This window comes from Neopsephotus bourkii, unplaced genomic scaffold (genome assembly GCF_033783945.1).
Source record: "Neopsephotus bourkii isolate Nb327-2 ecotype Australia unplaced genomic scaffold, CSIRO-AGI_Nbou_v1 NB_1637, whole genome shotgun sequence".
NCBI classification, from domain to species: domain Eukaryota; kingdom Metazoa; phylum Chordata; class Aves; order Psittaciformes; family Psittacidae; genus Neopsephotus; species Neopsephotus bourkii.
Window position 1 is genome coordinate 11,593,922 of NW_026902112.1, and position 22,687 is coordinate 11,616,608.

At 45.7% G+C, this 22,687-nt stretch overlaps 1 long non-coding RNA gene and 2 other non-coding genes across 3 annotated transcripts in view; 2 read left to right on the forward strand and 1 right to left on the reverse strand.

Annotated features, from left to right (window-relative positions):
- Positions 1 to 22,687, forward strand: part of LOC133223494 (uncharacterized) — a 42,150-nt gene continuing 19,463 nt past the window's right edge. The window contains exon 1 of the long non-coding RNA XR_009728591.1: positions 1 to 102. This is a non-coding gene — a long non-coding RNA (uncharacterized LOC133223494). The remainder of the gene's footprint in view (positions 103 to 22,687) is intronic.
- Positions 7,808 to 7,880, forward strand: TRNAF-GAA (transfer RNA phenylalanine (anticodon GAA)). Its single transcript has one exon. It is a non-coding gene; the product is annotated as a tRNA-Phe (tRNA).
- TRNAF-GAA (transfer RNA phenylalanine (anticodon GAA)) lies at positions 21,199 to 21,271 on the reverse strand. The gene has a single exon. It is a non-coding gene; the product is annotated as a tRNA-Phe (tRNA).

Below are 22,687 nucleotides of genomic sequence, written 5' to 3' on the forward strand. Positions count from 1 at the left end.
TTCTGCCTGTTTCCAGCAGTCGTGTTTGGCTGCAGAGAGGAAGGGGAGGGAAAGGCAGCAGCTCCATGTTAACGGGTTCCCTAAATGAAAAGCCTGGCAGAGGTTCGTATCCATCCCCGCGGCTACCTGAGGCGTGCTGAGCCATCCCTATAATGAGACACCGAGGTGGGTGGGTGGGTGTGTGGGGGAGAAGGGGTGAGTGGGAGCAAGGAGAGGGGCAGGGAAAAAGATGAGCAACGAGTGTGTGGATCTGCTGCATGCTCCTGCCTTTTCCCTCCTACCTGCAAACAGGGGAGGGAGAAAAGCTGCCAGGTGAGCTTTGCAACGCGGGGGGGAAGTGGGCCAGGGCAGTACCCACAGGGCATTGTTGAGATAGGGATGCTGTGGGGATGGCTGCCCAAGTGTGGTGCCTGTTGGTGGGAGGGGGGTTATAGCCGTTTCTGCTCCTCTGCAATGGAGGTGGGGAGGGTCCCTGCAGTGCTGCTTTGCTCAGTGCCAGGAAGGCTCTATGAAAAGCTGCTTAGGGACTAAAAGAGGGGGAAACGCTAAGATTTAGAGCTTTATGCCCCCCCCAATGAACACATGCAGACCCCTCCTTGACATCCACTGCCTGATCTCCAAAATCCTCCAGCTCCTTCCCCATGTTTTGCATGTGATGGATGCTAAAAGCACCATCTGTCTCTAATGTCAAGTCTTGTGAGGGCAACACAGTCCCATCAGGGTAGCCCTGTGTTTCTGCCAGTAGTTGTGCAGGAACCTCACTGAACATCAGCCTCTACCCAAAGCTCTATTTTGGGGTGTGTGTGAGCCTTAAAATCATATTTCTCACTTGCATTACTAACAAGGGGGCTGGCATTGTATAGAATAGTCGTGGGGTAGGTGATTTTCCTGGAAGTTGCTAAAACCATGTTCAAAACACCTCTCTTTTAATTAGGACATGAACTGTCATTTCTTTACAACTGAAGAGCTCTGACCTACACATAGCAAATTAGCCATTTTCTGATAACGTTGGATAACTGATCAAACATCCACCAGACCAGACCAAGGTAGAGATTTGCCAGTCTTAAATCTTGGAATACATGCCCCATGCATCCCATATCTCACAGGATAGCTAACACCATCTCCCTCTGTGCATATTAAGTCACATACAAAGAATAGGGATCCCATTAGGAGCAACCATAGAATCATAGAATAGTTAGGGTTGGAAAGGACCTTAAGATCATCCAGTTCCAACCCTCCATATCTTGTCCTTACTCAGAAAGGTCTCATCAGGTGTTCAGCTAAGACACAAGGCTTCAGACCACGAGTTTGGAATCACACCATACGGAACAGGCCATCCCTGTTCACCCACACTGAAAGTGCCTTATTTCTTTCCTCAGCCCCATAAACAGAAGGTTTCCCCATCCAGTCCTGTCAGGTCTGGATGAGCTTGAGTCGTAGTTTGATAGAGTGCAGAGGAAACCACAGAGGCTCAAAAGCCAGGTTTGAGGCCAGGTTGGACAGGGCCTTGGGTGGCATAGTCTAGTGTCATGGCAGGGGGTTGGAACTGGATGTTCTTAAGGTCCTTTCCAACCCAAGCCATTCTATGATTCCATGATTCTATGAAAGGCAATTACCCAAGAGCTGCCAGGTAGGTTCCTGCTTGGTCTCTAAAAAGACATTTTCTTCTTCATTTGGGGACTGACCGACCAAAACAGAACTTTTTACTTTTTCTTTCCTCATCTCCTCGCTCCAAATATTTGTGCAGATTGCCTGTGGCATTTGGAACAGCTAAAATTATCTCAATTAAATATCTCCACTGTTTTCCTTTGTTCTCTTTTTGCTTTCTGGCTCTTTCCGTCCAGGCAGCTGGAACATGTTCTTTAGACACTCTTTAAAAACAAGAAAATAAAGCAATCCTACCCCAAGCACCCAACAGCTAGGACTCATGGAGCTTCAGATTAGGCTTTATTTAGAAACATGGATGAAATAGATGATGTGAAAAGTATGAAAAGACTCATTGCTCCAGTATTCATCTATAGAAAACAGGACAGTACACTTACTTAGTCCACCAAAATCATCCCATCAGGGATTACAGGTCTACTGGAGGTGTGTGGAGGGGAGAGGCCTAAAGGGCTGTGCACTGATTCTCAGGGTACACGTGGTACCATGATGTAGGAACATGATAGTGCTGCTGTGCTCTGGGACATTCCCCCTGTGTGTTCCCATGTTCATCATAACAATATCTGGCTCACTTCCTTGACCTCTCCAGCTTTGCAAATCCCCTACCAATCTGTTCTGGGAAAGAAAATTCCTTCCCAGCATCAAATTTGGCAGCTGCCTCATCCCTGTGCCTGTCAGCATGAATCACCAGAGTTAAGTAACAAACCCATTTATACAGCAAGATACCATCACTGTCCAAGCAATTCTTATGATTTTCATAAGAAAACCGTGGATTCTGCCTTATTCCCCCTCTTTTGTTCCCTGTTCTTTCTCCCAGTAACTTCTGGATGCTTTGCTAAGCAGAGGAAAACTTCAGAAGGATGCTGCGATGTGAGACAGAGTCAGAAAACCCCTAACAGGGGTTGTTTACTACTAATTTTATGAGTTTCTGGGAAACCTCTCAGGGAATTTCACCAAAGCCTGTTTGGCAAGAACAAGTAGATTGCTAATGAGGTAGTGTGCCACCTGGTTTGTACATCACTGTCTTGCATACATCCCTTCATACCCCTACACACTTTAATACACCTGTTATTTTTACAAATAACACTGTACAAATGGCACTGTTTTCTGTCTTCCTAGTAACCATGTGGTTGCTCTGGTCTATTGAAAGTTATTAAAGAAGTGATTCCTGAATGCATTTGGTTTATCCTTCTGAAGTTCAGATGGGTTGGAATGGCAGTGGGCGAACCGTCTCGAAAGAAGGTACAGTGCACTGTGAGTTTGTGGAGGCAGAGCAGGAGCTCCAAATGTTATTAAGCCTGGGAAAAGCAACAAGACTTGTGTGCTGAGCATAACTGCAGCACTGCAATATTCAGTAAATGGCACAAAATTGTGTCTCTCAGTGCTTAGCTCCAAGACAAAACTCTCAGACTAGCTGTTCTCCTGCTGTCTGGTCAGCCTGGGTCCATGCAGGGCACAACCAAGGAGATGGTTATTGCCCCCTCTTATCTGCACTGTAGCTGGGATACCCTCTTAAAGCTTAGAAAGTTCTGTCTCAAATACCTTCCTTTATCTGAAAACAAGAATTGGATGAACACAGACCTCTGCTTTTCCAAATTGCCCCATCAGTCTGAGTGAAACACATCCAAGATCAATCAGGTTTCTCTCTTTATGTAACAGAGTCACTAAAGCAAACACTGAAACAGAGTTTTCTCAGAAAAAGAGTGATTCAGACTCGGGGTGAACTTAAATGCCAGGTAGGGCTTTGTTCTTCTCTCTGTGTCTCCCTGTCAGTGAGTATGGGGGCATTTTGCTATAGAGCAGACATTGCAGATATTACTCAGATGCAGATCATTTCTCCTAGGCAAGCAGCAGGACCACAAACTGCATCCCTCTATCCAAGGTACATGCTTTAATCCCAGTGCTTATAGGTGCAGCAGTGCTGTTATTCATAGCTTGGATTCTTAAGAGCCAAACCTTAAAGGAAAGTTTTAAAGAACCCCTTAGTGAGACCCCCCCACTGAAGGATGGGCTTGCAATATCAGCACCTTTTACACATCACACTTACGGAGGGAGCAGGAAAGGGCTGTGTAGCAAGCATAGTCTGGCAGCCAGGCTTCATTAACTCTGTTTTTCAAAGATGCATTTATGTCTCCAGCATAACAATTGAGTTATCTCAGGCCACATATTCCACCCCCTTTAGTACATCCCCTCAGAGCTATTGCAGTAGATAGTGAAGACCCACAGTCCCCTTCATGCCATTATTTCACCCTTTCCCTAACATATGAAACTACCATCAAAGATGAGGTTTGCAAACATAGTTTGTTGCCTACTGGAGCCTTACATTGCAGAGCTAGTGCTGCTGCTGTTGCATATTCTGTGGCCCATTTTTGCTAATGGGCTCACTTGGGGGTCTGTTGAACTGCAGGGAAAATGGAGACAAGTCAACTTTCCTGCTGGGAGACCTTTGCAAACCTCAAAGACCCTTATTTTTTTTTTTCTCAGAAACAGGAGTTCCATGTTCTTAATTAGATCATTTTCAGAAAAGTCTGGAGAAAGAAGAGAAAATAGCGACAGCAAAATAGAGATAATCACTAAAACTGTTTTTCAAGTAAACCAGAAGCCCACTCAGTGTAATGAGACAGAAAAACATCAAGAAACCTAAAGGAAGAACATGTGCTTTATTTGACACATCAGAGCCAAGTCAGTAGGTGAAAAGCAAGAGCATCTCAACCCTGCAGTTTTCTGTCACTCCCCTGGTGCAGATACCTGGATGAAGAGTGGAGAAACAGGGCAAAATCCCATCAGTGGCATGGTTTGTGCCAGGAATTTTGCAATGAAAGCTAAGATTTGTGATAAATCTGATGTGCTCAGTGGGGTAGCAAAGGTCACCTCTCTGCACCTCCATCTGGTTGATGCATTGACCCCCATTTAAAAGAAGAGGGCACTCAGCAAGGGGTGATGAACCCACGTTGGCCCATAAAGGCACTCAGCAAGGGGTGATGAACCCACGTTGGCCCATAAAGGACAGCTTCATGCCTCCTGACATGGCCAGGCATGTCAGCTGTTGGGATAAGCATTCAGTGATAGGTTTCTGCATGGATGTAATGCAATAACGATCGGAAGCTGCATCTGGCTGATGCCAGATGAATACTCAAGCACAGGCAGATCAGCCCTGTGTGATAGGAAAACTGGAAGAATGGGAGGAGGGACAGTGGGGACAGAGGGATCTCCTGCTATAAGTTTGACATAGCTGAAGCCTCAAACACATGTGTGGGAGTGGTAGATCAAACAATTGGCTAATGGCATGAATTAACACCTCCAGCACATTGTGCCAATATGGTTTAACAGGCTGACACTTATCACGATGTCTCAAGCCAGGGCATGAATATAAGGAGGTGCCAGAAAGATGTACAGAAGGACAGCTAGCTCAGAGCCCACTCTGCAACATTTTCCATGAGCTAATACCTATAAGAGTATAATAACAGCAAAAAGTATCTAGTTTCATATCTGCACCCCTTTATGGATGTTTTTATTCCATAAAGCTGCTCAGTCACATTTTGAATGCTTGTATATTTTGGGGCTCTATAATACTCTGTGGCAGGGAGCTGAACAGCTAACCAGATGTTGTGTGAAGAAACTCCTACTTTTACTTTGTTCCGAGCTTGGCATTTGCTCATTTCAACTGCTAACCCTTAGCTCCTTCACCAGAAAAGTCAATAAAAAGTCAGCCCCTAATAACTTCTCTTTAGATCCTATAATATCCTTCCTTTTAGCCTTTTTTTTTCCTCCCCCAACTGAATACAGCGATTTTCCATGCAGAAGTGACTATTACACCTTCCCACTAGTTAGGTTTCACATCCTTCCTGGGTTGAGGACACCAGACCAAACCAGACACGATTCAAGATGAAATTGAAACAGGAGTTTTTGCAGGGGGAATGAGAGCAGATGAGAGAGGACAAAAGAGAACTTTGAATATAGACAGTCCACACTCTACAGACCCCCTGATGCAAAGGACACACAAGTGGCCTGAGGAAACCATGAGAAGAAATAAGTGTCATGGCAACAGAGTATTTTTCATAGAGTCATAGAATGGTTTGGGTTGGAAGGGACCTTAAAGCCCATCCAGTTCCAACCCCCTGCCATGGGCAGGAACACTTCCCATTAGACCTGATTGCTCCAGGCCCCTTCCAACCTGGACTTGATGACTTGAAAACAGCAGCATCTTCTAAAAGCTGCAATTTTGACCTGACTAAGAGGCAACCAGAGCAGTCACCCCAGCTTCACTCCATCCACTTCGTTCACTCACCATAGCACAGGTATCTATGGAATGCCAGCCCTTAGATCTGAATCAAGCCAGAATGCAGGTTTAACTTACTTGCCTTTAATGACAGGAAGTTTAAGCTTCCAGCTTCTTCCAAATGACACGTCAAACTGGCAACAAAAGTCTTCCTTCTGACAACTTTGCTCAGAGGCTTTCAGTTGTGATGTTTTCACCATCTGAATAAGTCAACTTCCCAGAAAGTCAGCTTCTGAGATTTCTAATTTAACTGCAATGTAGCACTTCCTCCAAGTCATGTGCTTTATCGGATCTTTCACTTCATCATTTCCACCAGTGCTGCTAGCATTTGCAAAGTAGTGTAGAACATCTTTTAGTAGAAATTTTGTACCCAGCTGAAGCTAGAGTATTTCCAGCAAGGCAGAGTGGGCTGTCAAATCCCACAGTTCCCATTTGGAATCGTTTCTTCCTGTCTGAGGAAAGCTGGTGAGAAACAGAACTGCTTTGGTTTCTGCAGTCTCTTTCCTTGACAAGGAGAAAGCTGGTGAAGCAAAAATGGGACAGCTGGAAGGGCAGAGCTATGTCAGTGCTGAGCCAGGCTTCCAGATAAGTTGATTTGGCAAGTCTCCCTTTCCTATGAAGAGCCTGCAGATGGCTTCTTGTTGCCAACTCACTTAGAGCCAACGGGGCATAGATGATACAGGCTTTATGGAGTGACACCTTAGTCCAGCATCTGAGAAAACCTGCTTGGAGGGGTGATTCTAGTGAAAATGTGGCTCTAAGAATTATCCCTATTATGTGTGTTTATCTACCACAGCCATTGCTATCCAATTGCTGACCTTATTGGTCTCTGACAATTAATGTTTGGGCCATGCGTTTAAACATCAGCTTAAGCATCGGTGATACATCCACTGACAGATACTGAACAACCAGATGGAGATGTTCCTTCCAACTTCTTGAATGTTACACAAGGGGAATGGTCTGCAGCCACACTCATATGATCTTCTATGGAGCATCTTCCTGAGCCATTTTCAGAGACAAAAAACTGGACTAGATGGACCACTGGTTTGACCTAGGAGGGCACATTTTATTTTCTTAGGTACCTGCTGACTGTTAAGAAGCTCAAGGGCATTAAAACTGTCATTACAGGGCTGAAAGATGTGATATGGGCCATGAAGAAAGGCTACAGTCCTTTGGAGTAGCAACTGTGGAATAGCTGGGATATCCTAAAACATCACAAACAGTACTGAATGTATGTATTTCAGCAGCCTGAATGGAGTCCTTGTGATGTGATTGAGACAAAAGACATGGTTCAATTGCCTGCAGGACAATAGACAGGTCAAACTCCACCCAAATCCCAGAGGCTAAGGGTTTTCCTACCCTGATTGTCACTAGTCTATGGCTGCATTATTTGTGAGGATGTTGCTTCTGCACAGCAGACTGAGAAGGGAAACTGAGGCAGCAGTGAATCAGGGGAAAGAACTACAATGTCAAGAAGAAAATCAGAGAATAATATCTCAGTTGTATCCCCCCAGCTGCTAGCAAACTGTAGATTAAAGACTTCTCAATCTAGGGAAGAAGACAGGTTTTAGGGCAACCTGTGTGCAACAATGGACACTCAGTTTCTGCACTTCTCTCTTCTGAAATCCTTTGTAGTTCAGCCACACACAGTCCCTTGGAATGCCTGGAGAGGAGAAGACTCGTTGTGGTCTTATCAACGTATATAAGTATCTGAAGAGAGAGTGTAAAGAAGGTGGAGTCAGGCTCTTTTCAATGGTCCCCACTGACAGGACAAAAGCCAAGTGTCCGCTGAGCCAGTTTGAAGAGTAAAAGTCTGAAGGATCTCTATAATGCAACAGGTATTGTGAAAATCAGTGCCCCAGCAGGGCTGAAGTAGCTCAGCTGGGAGAGCGTTAGACTGAAGATCTAAAGGTCCCTGGTTCAATCCCGGGCTTCAGCAGTGTTTTCCTGAAGGCTTTTGTGCTTACTATTGTATAAGAGGGACATGGGTATACAGGAGGGGGGGCAGGAAGATGATGAAGGGACTGGAGCATCTCCAGGAAAGACTGAGAGAGCTGTTCATCCTGGAGAAGTATGAGGGGGTATCATATCAATATGTATGAATACCTGAAAGGAGGGTGCAAAGAGGGCAGAGCCAGGCTCTTTTCAGTGGTCCTCCGTGGCAGGGTAAGAGACAATGGGCACAAAATCCTTCTGACCACCAGGAAATACTTTTGACTGCGTGAATGACTGAGCACTGGCACAGGTTGCTCAGAGGCAAGGAGCCATCATCCTTGTGGATGCTCAAAAGCTGCCTGAACACAGTCTTAGGCAACTGGTAGTTGGTGGCCTTTCTTTATCACGGAGTTGGACAAGACGACAACCAGAGGTCCCTGCCGACTTCAACTGTTCCCTTTGAAACTGGGACACAGTTTTACAATACAAAGTCTTCAGCAAGAACAGTGATACAAGGGGTTAGGGTTTTTTGTTCCCTCAACCTTTAACTGCCTCTTCTTAGTTCTGTGTCATGGCCTGCTCCATAAAGAGGTACTAATGTTGACTCACTGGTGCATGGAGCCATGCAGGAAGTCAAAACTGTGATTTGGGAAAATGAAAAATACCCTATTAAAAAAAAATATATTAAATTTAGTCTGAATCACAAATGACCTTGAAGCAAATCCTCTCCCTAAAATCTCTTTTTCTAGGCAGAAAAGTTCTAGCGTGTGCAGCTATTGTTCACAGGGAACATCTCCACATCTCTAATAAAGTTTTCTACCCTTTTCTGAAACTTTTCAACTCTTACATTGACCTTTATAAAATGATAACATTCAATGTGTGGGCATGCCAAAGAGTTGTGCAACTGAGTAACTCTGTTTTGTGTTTGGTTCCCCTTCCTTTTCTGATTAATTCCTGCTCTGTGGAGCCCTTCAGACAAACAGCAGAGACAAGACCTGAATTACTGGTTGTCTAAAGAAAGAAGTGAGAAGTAGAGAAGCTTTGACTATCGATTTTTCAAAGTTCAACCCCAGTAATCATCCCATCTCTTCTTCACAACAGGGCAGAGACATATTCTTTTTCCTTTTTATTCTGGTGATGCTCTTTAAACTCTGGACATAACCTTATCAGATTATGCAGCACTTCCCTGTATCTCCCCGCAGGGAGATGACTTCCCTGATCAGGATATGAATAATGACTTGTGTGCAACTCTAAGACATCTTGACGTGCTTAAGCCTTGAGGAGATACCATGGGTCCCTCTGGTCAAATGCTTTTATCAGCCACCACCAAGTAACACGTAGGAACAGAACATGCATAGTCCTCCTGCTTAGTCAGGACAACAGTAAGTATAACGGTTGCTCACGCATTGAATCATAGAATGGTTTGTGTTGGAAGGGACCTTAAAGCTCACCCAGTTTCATCCCCCTGCCATGTGCAGGGACACCTTCCACTAGAGCAGCTTGCTCCAAGCCCCTGTGTTCAGCTTGGCCTTAAACGCTGCCAGGGATGGGGCAGCCACAGCTTCTCTGGGCACCTTCACGGGGAAGAGCTTCTTCCTTATATCCAACCTAAATCTACCTTCTTCAGTAGAGCCCTTTGCAGATCTGATGATGCACTCAGGTAGGATCCTCTACCTCAGGCGTGCACCAAGTAGAAAACATCTCTTTACTCCTACTGTCTATGCCTGCATCTAAATTAGGCATGAGCTTCCTTGCCCCCAGACTGGATAAGAGTAAGTCAGAACCCCCTGCATGGTCCATAAGCAGAATTAAATTATATCAAATTTGATGTATGTCTTGGGCTTCATTTTGTTATGAAAACAGACCTCAGTTCATTGTGTATATGCACATACCAGGTATTGCCCTCAGGTTTAAGAACTGCTTACACACTGTGCCTGTGCTGAACTGCTCTGACCTCATCTACCACGGTGGAGAAATGCAGCCTTGGGCACCAAGGGCAGAAGAAAATCAGATTCCAGGCTCATTAGTCATGAGTCAGGGAGCAGTAGGATGGCACAGAGTTCAAGCAGTCCTGACAAGATTCTGACCTGATGCTGAGCTCATGGTTTAACAAGTGTGCTGGAAATCTAAATAATGCCAGTGCCTGAGCTTGAGCATTACTCAGTGCCCCCCCATAGCATTTAAAAGGGCCAACTTGTGTCCTCCCGGGCGCAGTTCAGGAAATAGCAGGGAGCAGAAATCATTCTCAGGAGGTGTTTTGGACACAGTGATCTATTTCTGTTAAGGAAGAGAGGGGAAGAGGTTTTTAGATCGTGCCTTAGTCCCATTTAGCAGGACAGACCAGTTGTGTTTGCTACAACAGTCCCTGCAGAGGACCTGGTGTTTCCCATTACCTCTCCTTGGTGACCAGCATCATTACCTCAGGCATTCTAGAAATGCTTGATACGACGATAAGCATTTGGAGTAGTTTTATTATGGGTTGCTGAGCAAATAAACCAATCAGGTGAGGAAATCCCCTGAGCTGAAAACTGTCAAATGGTGAGAAAGATATTTAAGGGTAGAAGAGATCTGTAGGGGGAATCCATGTGTTTTCCCTGTTCTTATTCCTCACTGGGTACCTGTTCATGGACAGTATTGGAGGATGCTCAGTCTCATGGAGATGCCAGTGGCAGCTCACCCCTAACCCAGCTGCAGTCCAGCACAAGGGGGTAGCTGCAATCAGGTTGCTTTAAAGCCTAATCTACAGCTATAGGAAGGCAAAGGAAAGGCTCTCACTGATGTTAGTAATCACGTCACACTGCAGGATGTAAAGAAACCCCCCGAGACCATAATGCAGCGCTGCCAAAAGCAATGACAGCAGCTTCTTTCCCTGCTCCTTCTCCCTATGACCTCATCCCCTCCTGGCTGAGACTGCTTTGGCTCAAGCCTCAGCGCCAAAACTTGCCAAGTTTCCCTGTGCTCAGCTAAGAGAAGGGTTAAAGCGGTTCCATGCTCGTTGGCGCTTGCTCACTGGGGAGGCGTGGAGGGAAGGTGCAGGATGAATAACAGCAGTGGGTGGCAGGCAGCGGGGGCAGCTGCCCTCCCAGCCCCTTCACCCAGCCCACACACACACACAGATCCCTCCTCTCGCCACCGTTCATGTCCCCTTTGACACCGGGGGCCCCACATTGATCCATCAGCGCATGTCAGACCCTGGTAACCATCGTGCCCTGAGCCCCTGCACAGCGCTGCTCCAGCCCGCAGCTCTCCCCCACACGTACTCACAGCTCTCCCAGTGCTCTTCAGCTCTGCTGTTCCTAGCGATTTCTGCCTCTTTCGCTTAATGCCTCCACTCCTGATTTGATGCTGCTGTCCTTCTCCCCCATCCTCGGGATACCTCTCTCCACCTTTCCCACCAAGAGGGCTGGCAGGGATGGGTCCGCATGCATTCACCTTGACCGTACAGCACCAGAGCTGGATCTCTCTGCTGCTGAGGTGCAGGAGCCTGCACAGAAAGATCAGCCAGCTAAGCATAAAGGAAATCCTCATCAGGAGCTTTAAACCTTTCCCTCCAGAATAAAATGAACAAAACCCCCAAAACAAAATGAAACCAGACCAACCAAACCAGGGTGAAGAGGAAAAAATCCTTGCACTGTCATCGTTGTCACTGTAGGAACATCACTGGGTTTGTTACTATACCTGGGGATGTTCCCACTGAAGCTACCGAATGCAGTTACTGTCACACAGTGCTTGCTCAGTTGGTTTATGAATTCAGACAGAAGACCCTGGACCTCTGATTTGCAGTCACTGTGAATCACTGCTGCAGGGGCTATACCTCTGCCCTGATGAAAAGGTGATGGACTGAGGCATGTATATTCCCAGCATCACCTTCTCTATTTTACTGGTTGTTTTTTCTTATAGTTTGCACTTCTGTGGAATGCTTCTGCTGTTGCTTTCTTTTTCATAGACTCACAGAGTCATAGAATTGCTCGATTTGGAAGGGGCCTTAAAGATCATCTAGTTCCAACCTCCCTGCCACAGTCAAGGACACCGTCCACTAGACCATGTTGTTCAAACCTACTGTAATATATAGGCTAATTGGACTCCATGTCTCTGTCCCTCTGCTCTTGCTAGCTTGAGGACAAAGCAATTCTTTTATTCATGCCTCAGTTTCCCCCACTAAAAAATTGGACAAAATACTCCAAAGTCCTTTGGAAAGTGCTTTTGAGATCTGACAGAAAGAGCTAGCCATGACAGAGACAGAGGCAGCCAACACACACAGACAATAAAAGACATTGCCAGCCCTAAAGATTAGTTTGCTAAATTACGTGGCAGCTACAAGATGAGGAAAAGAAAGGAGTATTATTTGCATGCCATGGGAGCAATAATCCTGTGATTACTACTGAGGCATAAAGATGTTAAGGCTTGGTTCGTGAGGCAGTGCAGAGCTCTTAGAGGTGTAGCAGCACTGTGCCAGGAACAGACAGCTTGTGTGAGGTTGCAAAGGTAACACATGTTTTTGTGCCTTTGCGTAGAGTCCAGACTGTGATAAAGATAACCCATCCTTGCATTAAGAGGTGCACTATGCAGTCAGTGGGTCAGCTGCCATGCAGCCCCTCTGACAGCAAGTTAGGTCTGCGCATGTTCATCCCTGCCCTTTCTCATCCCATCTGAGCTGCCTCTGACATCTTGGCAGCTGAAGTCTGAATCATGCTTTAAGGGACCAACTGTTCCCATTGGCTTTAGAAGGAGCCTGAAGGTAACCAAGGTCTTCATTGCTGAGCAGCTGAAGTTCTGCCATGCAGAGCCTCAGGCAGCAGTCTACAACCTTGGAGCTAAACCATCACCATCCGTAGTGGATTCCATCTGTTCCTAACAGCTCAGCTTTTCCAAACACTGAGCTTAGAGCTACAGATGCATCCCTGCCTGCCTTTTGTAGTGGGAGCTGCTTGGGTTTTGAAAGGCACAGGGTCCTAATTCACATGGTGAATGTGATGTTGCACATGACTTACACAGTGCTGGTCTTTCGAAGGCAGATATAAAGATGGGAGCAATTCTTCCATTCAGGTCACCCAACGAGCCCATGGAAAATGATGAGTTAGGATTTCTTGGGGCTTGGTCATATGCCATGCTCAAAATAAATAAGAAAAAGACAAAAATTCTTTGTTCCAATGCAGCAACCACTCAGGACCTGCTCTGAATGCTTAAACTAGAGAGTAACAAAATATGTTCTGGATCAGCTCAGTTCCTCAGAGGTACTGAAGTAAATAGACAATCAAAACTTTGAAGGGTCTTGACTTTAGTACCTATGACTGATTAATTAATTGCAATTTAAATAGTTCTTCGGGCTGTTAACTATTTGGGCTGTTGACTTTGGGGCAACGGGCTGTCTTTTATTATCAGTGTGAACAGCAAAACCTGATTTTACCTGTGACTGCCGGGTGCTAGTGGAGGAAAAAGAGAGAACAGGAAGCATTGCTTGGTACAAGTGGAAGTAGGCTATTTAAATGTGTTGAGAAGAAAAGCCCAGAGAAAGAGGGTTGTGGAGCTCTGCTGTCACTTATGATATAGGGAGATATTCATGGCTATGCCCAAAGTGGGACTGAGTTTGAGGCAAGAGGGAATACTCTTCTGTTAGCCATTGGGAGCACCTAGGATGTGGCAGATTGAGGAGAGTTTGTTAGTCCATGAGGAAGAGGATGTAGTTTGGTTCCCAACAAGCATCTGCAGCACATTAAACATCCTCAGCAAAGCTCTGCCATTTTAGGACAGGAGGTAATGTAAAAAAGAACAAGAATCAAGTACAGGAGTATATTAACAACTGGATAGTATGTAAGGCTTTAAACTACATTTAGATCATCTTTTTAAGCTACTTGACTTGTGCTATACGAGTTGGAAACTTCTCTTTTGCTTTAGTCTGCAGAAATTCCACTATGTCTCATAACCCTTCATTACAAGCACTTGGAAATATCTAGAAGGCGGATTGGCACATTGTGTTTTCTCATGGATAAAACCCCCAAATCTGGGAACGCCGCAAGTCTCAGTCAAGCAGCAAACAGAAGAGACCTGTCATGGTCAGAAGTCCATGACCCAGCCATGGTCAGAAGACGATGGACAAGTCTCTCATTCCCCAGGAACTTTGGTGGAGTTGATTCCAGGCTCCCATTCCTCTCACCCTGACATGGGGAAACTCCTCGTGTCATTTTGAGTCAGTGTCTCTGCCTCCGATATTTTCCTGCCAGCCTGGTTACGTGGGTGATTCTCTGCTCTAGTTTTCAAGCAGAAGTTCTCACAAATTGATGAAGGAGGCTTTGGCACCTCCGCAGGAGGAAAAGAGAGAGAAGAAGAGATGGAGAAGTTTATGGAGGAGGAGGAGAAATGAAACGGGCTTTTGAAAACCATAAAGTTATCATAGAAAACGGCGGCAGCTATTCTTTACTCAGGACTGAGTGAGACGCAGCACAGTTTCCTGCTGGTTTTAAAGCCAGCCCATTAAAGATCTTGCTGGGTGGCCACAGATGTTCTGGGTTGCCTATTCCTTAAGGGAAGTGCATTTTGCAGGTATGGTGTCAACCTGAAGGCTTGGAAAAGCACAGTTCAGACTCTACGTTGGTTACAGGTTGGCCATGGAGCAAGCTCCTTAGAGTTGCAGATAATGATGATGGTAATAATAATAGTAATAATAATAATGAAAATAATAATAACATATGCAAAGAAAATCATGACCACAAGATCTGCAAAGTCAATGAGGATGCGTTTCTTTTTTTAGCCCAAGAATTTTTAGTCCTTAAGGTCTTAAATCATCACTTCTAGCTTTAAACATTTAACTGAAGTTTCTAAGTTAAGAGCTCCTTTTCCCCCCCCAGCCTTTCAGCATAGTCAGAAGGGATAAAAACCAGCTCCTTTGCAATTCCAGTGCTTTCCTAAGGAAAGACTTGTTAGCTGAGGGTTTGGTTGCTTTCCTCACTAAATAGATTAGTACCTCTCAGCTGCCTAATACTTCTGGAGCTGATGTGAGGTACCTGCACACAACCTTAGCCTCACCATGTGCTCAGGTAACACACATTGCCTTGGGTTTGTTACAGACCTCAATTCATAGGCAAGCGGCTCTTGCAACTCAGCTTGTGTCAGTGCTTGGTTTGTAAGCTTTGCATATCTGTATCTGTGTGTGTGTATATATATATATATATACACACACAATCTTTTGGGAAGGGTCTTGGTATCTGGAAAATATAAACCCTGACATTGAGAGCTCTCTGGAATTGAAAGCACTCTGGGAACAGGCTTCTAAAACGAGGCTTCCAGTTCTCTCAATCCTGGCCATCACCAGCTATTGAATCTTAAACAGGATAAAGAGCATGTTTGTTTCTAGCACAGGACCAAGTCCTCACCAAGTTCATTGTGGTCACCCACAAAGATGGGAGAGCTTCTCCTTTCTCAAACCATCTCAGTTGTGGCTGGCTGAGAAGTGACAATACAGAAAACCCTTTTCCTGCCAGCCCTGTAAAGGTTCCTGCATTGGTGCATGAGGGGGGAAACAGTGACACAGCACAGCAAGGCAGCTGGAGCTGCATGCTAGGACCTTCTCAAAGATGTGCTTCTAATGGGGCAGGACCTGACATCAAGAGACCATTCCCCTAGAAATGTGACTGATCAGCTTGTGCTGATGAGGAATTCAAGTGACACATGTGGGAATCTGGTACCAGCATCCCTGTGAGACCCTTGGCCATGAGTGGTGGTGTGGGAAGTGAACCATGACTTCACCCAGTTGGGTCAAAAGTGTCCTCTTGGAGGAGACTGAAAATAAATAAGGCAAAAAAGTAAGAGAGGAGGTTTCTCAATAAGGGCATCACTAGCAGAGAGAAAGAAATCATTGTCCCACTGTACCCAGTGCTCATCAGGCCACATCTGGAACGCTGTGTTCAGCTATACAAAAAAGATGTGGACGGGCTGGAGAGAGTGCAGAGAAGGGCCACAAAAATGATCCAAGGAGTGGGAAACAGTGTGAGGAAAGGCTGAGAGAAATGGATTTGTTCAGCCTAGAGAAAAGAAGGGGAAACTTTATCAGCATATTCCAGTATTTAAAGGGTGGCTACAAAGAAGATAGAGACTCCTTTTTTACAGGGAGTCATGTGGAAAAGACGAGGACTGATGGGCGCAAGTCACTCCTGAGGAGATTCCGACTGGACACAAGAGGAAAATATTTTCCCAGTGATAACAATCAGCCTCTGGAATAATCTCCCCAGGGAAGTGAATGATTCCCCGGCACTGGACACCTTTAAGGTTTGTCTGGACAGGGTGCTGGACCATCTAGTTTAGGTTTGCTTTGAAAGGAAAGGTGGGACCACATGATCCTTGAGGTCCCTTCTAACCTGATATTCCCTGACTCTGTGATGTCAGGAGAAGGAGGCAAAACACCACAAACATCTCAACACTTGCAAATATGCCTATAGCCATGTGCAGCATTAATCCTCCAGCAGTGCTGGGAGATCTGTCCCATTCCAGGGCTGGCAGCTGTCTAGATAAATGGTTAAATGACAGCCTCACTATAGCCAAGTCAAGCACTGGTTGCAAAGGTAGTAGGGAGATTTCCTGAGGAATATGCAATAGAATCATTAGTCTAAATAAGCTTAGCTTTCAGGACTATCTGTTCCCCTCTGTGCCACACCGGTAAGGATGCTAGCATACCACTTCAACCTCCCCTTGTCCTCGTCCTCCTCCTGTCCTGCGTACTCCAGGATCATGTTCAGTCCAGAAAGTCCCTCTCAAAATGCAGCCCTGGTACTTCACAAGATCCCCCATTCTCCTCTCACCTCCCACAGGGACAGATTGCTTTCCCCTGCAGATGAACCTTTCCCTTGCTGCTGTTCAGGCTGGCTCCCTCTCTCAAGTGGGTGTGCTCAGCCTGGAGCTGGTGGGCACCCCCGAGCTGAGGAGGTGGACAGCACTGACAGCGAGCAAGTCACTGTTCTCTATACGTGTTACTAGTTATTCCTATTCCCTGCTAGAGGGTTTCTGCTGTCACTCCTAGAGCCAAGACATCCCCTCCATGTCCACCTCCCCCATGGCAGCCACCCTTGCCAGCCCATTTTAATGTCGTGGGGGACAGGAGAAGAACAGTTGGGAAGGGGTGGAGAAAAGTCCAATGTAGAGTTGAAGAAAAACTGAACAAAATTAGATTCCTGGGGTTTTTTTGTTCTGTGCTGGGTCTTTTCACGAAACTTCTGGCTTTGAATGACATTTTCCACAGGCTACTCTGAAAATCTCAGAAATCTGATTTAATATGAGAACAGATTAGCTACATATATACACAGCCTGCCCAGTAAGCATGCATATAACTGGGATTCAAAGCTGCATCAAAAGGAATGTGGCCAGCAGGTCAAAGGAGGGGATTCTCCCCTTCTGCTGCACTCTGGGGAGACACCCCCCCCCCCCAGTTCTGATCCAGCTCTGGGGCAGCAGCACAGGAGAGACATAGAGCTGTTGGAGCGAGGGCTGGAGCAGCTCTGCTCTGGAGCCAGGCTGAGAGAGCTGGGCTGGGGCAGCCTGGAGAAGAGAAGGCTCCTGAAGGGGAGACCTTAGAGCAGCTCCAGTGCCTAAAGGGGCTGCAGGAAACCTGGAGAGGGGCTTGGGACAAGGGCCTGTAGGGACAGGCCAAGGGGAATGGCTTGAACCTGCCCGAGGGGAGACTGAGATGAGCTCTTAGGCAGAAGCTCTTCCCTGTGAGGGTGCTGAGGCGCTGGCACAGGGTGCCCAGAGAAGCTGTGGCTGCCCCATCCCTGGCAGTGTTCAAGGCCAGGTTGGACACAGGGGCTTGGAGCACCCTGCTCTAGTGATGGGTGTCCTTGCTCATGGCAGGGGGATGAAACTGAGTGAACTTTAAGGTCCCTTCCAACCCAAACCATTCTATCATTTTATGAAATGTGGGTCACTGTGAATACAGAAAAGGAAGAATAAGGGCCTTAAGTCAATTCAGCTTGCTGGAGATACGTTGGGGGCAACTCTATTTGTCCCTGCTTCCATGTGATGGCCACTTCTCTTGCCAAAAGCAGCAATGGCACTAGAAGTATCCACAACCAGTAACAGGCACCATCAACCAACAACTGACCAAGAAAGTTTTCACTGTTTTGGGAAGATCTCCATGGACAGATACATCAGGGTTATTAAACATGGTAGCAACAAGGCAACAGGCAGCTGAAGATGTCTCAGCACCTCTGGTTTTGGCATCTGGGATAACCAAAGGAAAGGCTGTTCCATAGCTCCCTATTTCAAAGGTTTTCTCACACCATCCTCTGCTGATTGACCCAGGGTCTGGTGGACTTGTGTCCATTTCATGTCACTGTCTACTATGGTCATGGGCTGATGCCAGCCAGAGTCTATTAATAGTCTATTCTAAGTGAGACCAAGAATTTATAGACAATAACATCCTTTGTTGGTCTTCTCTTCCAACATGCTCTATGTCTGCTGTTTCTCTGAGACCTTTCAGTTTTGTCAAGGAGGGATGATAACATGGCAGTTTTCATGGCATTAATTGGTTTCTGTAAGCTGATACAGCTGGATGCTTAAAGGTAAGCAAGCAGTATCCAAGGAGTTTGGGACTATAATCTCAAAAGCAAAGGGAATTACAGCTACTCCAAAAGTAGGTTAAAGCCTAGCTGGTTCCCTGGCTTTTGTGGCTTAGAGAAGACCTCAGCTTTTCTTTAAGGAAGATGATTAAGAAAGTTACTTGGGGAAGGACAATAGAGAAAGCTTTGACTCATCATGACCTCATCTTCCACTTAGCGATGTGTATTAAACCCTGAGTATCCTCAGTGGGATCAGATACTGTGTCAACAGATAGTTGTGCAGCAAAATGAGACACAGGGATGGGAAAGGGGTTCTCAGCCATTATGTGTGGTAAAACCCCTTTTGTAGAACACCCCCTACAAGACTTTTCTGGCATCAAGGACATGAAAGAGCTTGCTGAGAGATGCTGTATATTGGTTGATAGAAACCTTTGAATTTACAGCTAGTGGATATCCCAAACCTATTACTTATAATGCTGCCTTCTAGCTCGACCATATATTCTTCATCCTTGGTGTTTATCTCCTCCAGATACACAGACAATACTCAATCTAGCCTTTGCCATGACAGGCAAAGTGTTCCAAGATTTCCTCACCTTCACCTATCTCCCTCGCATTCATCTACTCTCCCTTTCCAAGTGAACCCCAAAGTTCTTCTTGGCCATTTAAATTGGTTTGTATCAGTGGTGACCTTCTGTAGTCACATACGTCACCTCCATTCCATCATCCTCTTTCCTGTGCTGTTTACTCATTATTTAAGTCATCCTTCATTGTTGTTCTGAGATGAGTTGTTCTCTTCTTTCTTAATGCTTCCCCCTCCCCATTTCCGATCCAGTTTGAGGTAAATTCACCTGAAAGTGATAGAAGTTCCTAAGGAACAGTCTCTCCTGAACACAGCTCTGACGCTGATGCCAGCATTATGAAGGCTGTGTTTTCCTGGATAGCATGACTGTTCTTCGGTTTTGCAAATAAAAGGAATTAGAAGAGAAAAGAGGACTTGAAAGGTGTGTGAGTAATACAGCATCATCTGCAGGGACACATGCAGGGGTAACACATGAAAACAAGCTGAGAACACAGAGTACTTCCACCTTCAAGTTAGCTTTCACCACACTTAGGGAAGGTAAAGGGTGGCATGTGGCACTGCTACAACTAGGGAAACTGAGGCACAGCGATGCAATTTGTATGGGTCATTCAGCTGGTTTGATGGGCAGCATAAGCTAAGGCTGCTTATGCTTTTTTGTGGGCTGCAGCTCTCTGAATGATGCAATAAAGCTTACTTTAATTGCACAACAGGGACTGTAGTGATAGAACAAGGGGGAATGGGTTCAAACTGAAACAGGGGAAGTTCAGGTTGGCAATAAGGAAGAAGTTCTCTACTGTGACGGTGGTGAGGCACTGGAACAGGGTGCCCAGAGAAGTGGTGAATGTTCCATCCCTGGCAGTGTTCAAGGCCAGGTTGGACAGAGCCTTGGGTGACATGGTCTAGTGTGAGGTATCCCTGCCCATGGCAGAGGGTTGGAACTGGATGGTCTTATGGGCCTTTCCAACCCAAACCATTCTGTGATTCTATGAACTTCATCAATTACTTGGTAAAAGGGCACAGAGCAATTTGGTGTTCCAGTGCATTTGGACCATGATGCTCTCAACTTAGCCCTTCCTCACCTCACTGTTCTTACCCTCATTAACAGCCAACAACCCACTGAAGCCTCTTCCCCTTTTTGCAACCAAACATGACCTAGTATTGGCTCTAGTTCTTCTGTGGGTTGCCTTTAAGTCTGCTCCAGGACCACTCCTGGTTGACCACCAGAAGCAGCCTGCAACCCAAGGACACTGTCACAGAGAAGCGATCTCCAGTAGCACATAGCTGGCATCCTTTCCACCTGCTGACTTTCCCACCTCCAAAGAAAGCTGCAGCTCAGCGAGGGGAACAAACATACCATAGAAGGGAAGCGATCCCTGCCAAGCGCTGCAGAAATGGGACACAGATGGTGTCTTAAATGAGAACGGAAGTTTATTTGGGGGCTCTGCTCGTGACGTAGGGTTGCAGATCCTGCAGCAGATGACAGACACTGGGATTTCAGAGCGGGTGAGGAAGAGAATTTGAAGCATAGAGCTATTTGTCCATAAAGCTATTAGCTTGTCTGGGGGGAAAAAATGATGTAAAGTGTAAAGGTTGAACCCAATAAAGGGGTCTGTAAAAATAAGAATGTATTAACCTGCTTTTATTCAGATGTTGGTTGGGAGACTTAGTCAAGTGTGAGGAATCCCTGTCCATGGCAGGGGGTTGGAACTTGGTGATCTTAAGGTCCTTTTCAACCCAAACCATTCTGTGATTTCATGATTCTATGATTCTGATAAGCAAATCTTAAGCCCAGATGTTTGTCAACCCAGATGGCTGTGCTGATTGGCCAGATGGCCACTGCTAATGGAAGTGTATAGGCTGGCATCAGCTTTGTTTTTCGCTGCTCTAGACATACACTTTTATCTTTGCCCTTTACACACAGACTAGTTTGAATGGTCCTACTATCTGGTCCATCTTCCTGATCCAGCAGGACCACCTGGAGCCCATTGTGCAGGACCACATCCAAGCAGCCTTTGAATGTTTCTAAGGATGGAGAGTCCCCAAAGTCTCAGGACAACCAGATGCCAGGTCTCTCACCCTATTCTCATATGAGGATTGTTCCAGTCCTTTCATCATCTTCATGGACTCTCTCCAGTAGCTCCATGTCTCTCTTGTACTGAAATGCTCAGCAATGAGCACAAAAAGCTACAGGAAAACACTGCTGAAGCCCGGGATTGAACCAGGGACCTTTAGATCTTCAGTCTAACGCTCTCCCAGCTGAGCTACTTCAGCTCTGCTGGGGCACTGATTTTCACAATACCTGTTGCAATATAATTACCTTTCAGCTTGTTCAGACAAGCTCATTTGACATCAGCTGTGAGTCAAATAAGAGATTTCAGAGAACAGCACACAGACAAGCTGAGCTCAAAAAGCGATGGCCCAAGGCAACCAACATAGCCTCCTTGTCAATGTATGTGGCCTCTGTATATATGTAAGACTTCATTAATAATGTGACTCTGGAGGATGTAAAGAAGTGGAACAGGGAAATAGAACAGCTATTCCTGAAAGACTGACAGGAGACTACAGTTAACTTTGAGACTGAAGAAGAGCTCTGTCACTCAAATCATTACAAGGAAACTAAGCAGATGGAGGTATGTCTCCAGATACAAAGCTACTGATGAGAAAGCGTGACTCTGAAGTGACAAGGGTGATGGAGGATGAAGGCAAATTGATTGCATAGAGGATTCAAGAAATGACTGTGAATGGGAAGAGGGTAAAAGGGACAGTCAAACATAGACTGCTTTCTGTGCTTCTGGTGTTGAAGACACTCTCTTGTCTCACTCCTCAGACCTTTCCTTTTAGCTCTGTTCAGGGTTTCAGACGTGGATACCAGTTCTGTTGACTAATGTGCTTCTCTTTCATAGGGTTTGACTCATCTGGGATGCCACAGCCATTCCTTGGTTCAGGGCACATACTGCTTATTGTAGAGTAGAGATCAGAACTGAGTGGAGCTGAGGTGTTTGCATCCCTGTCGATAAACAAAATAATGGCATCAGAGAGAATGTGCTGATTGAGTTTCCAAGCTGGTCTGATTGATATATCCAAAATACAAAACCCCCATCTCCTCATGGATAGGTTTGGGTCTGCTGGTAAGAAGCAACTGGGGCTCCTTGCTGTACCTAAAGACCAAGGTCCGTATCATAAACCAGAGTTAAACTCAGGTTACATAGCAACTATGATCAGAGGACCAGCCAAGAACTTTAGCATAGAACAGATATTTCTAATGTATTTTCACAGAGCCCACTGAAGGATCTGGAGTTATCCATGGAGCCTGGCTAATCCTTTCACATCAATCTGTCTCCAGATAGGGAATGGAAGGCAGACGTATTCCTGTAGTGATATGGGAGATGTTTGCCCAGACCACCAACTTATTCTGCAGATGATTCTCTACCAGGACTGATGATCTACCATCTTTCACCAGCTCCAAACTCACATCTCACCAGAATACATATGGGAAATGCACAGTAAGTTTTCTATGTCTGCTAAAAAAAAATCAGTAGTGAAAGGTGTCAAAAATACATTCAATCTGGGTTTGAACATTCAGCTTGACAGCAGCAGATATTTCCTCACAGAGATTTATTAGATAACAGTTCCTGGTATTTAGGGCTCCCAAACTAGGTTATGGAACCTCTTGCGAAATTCAGACAT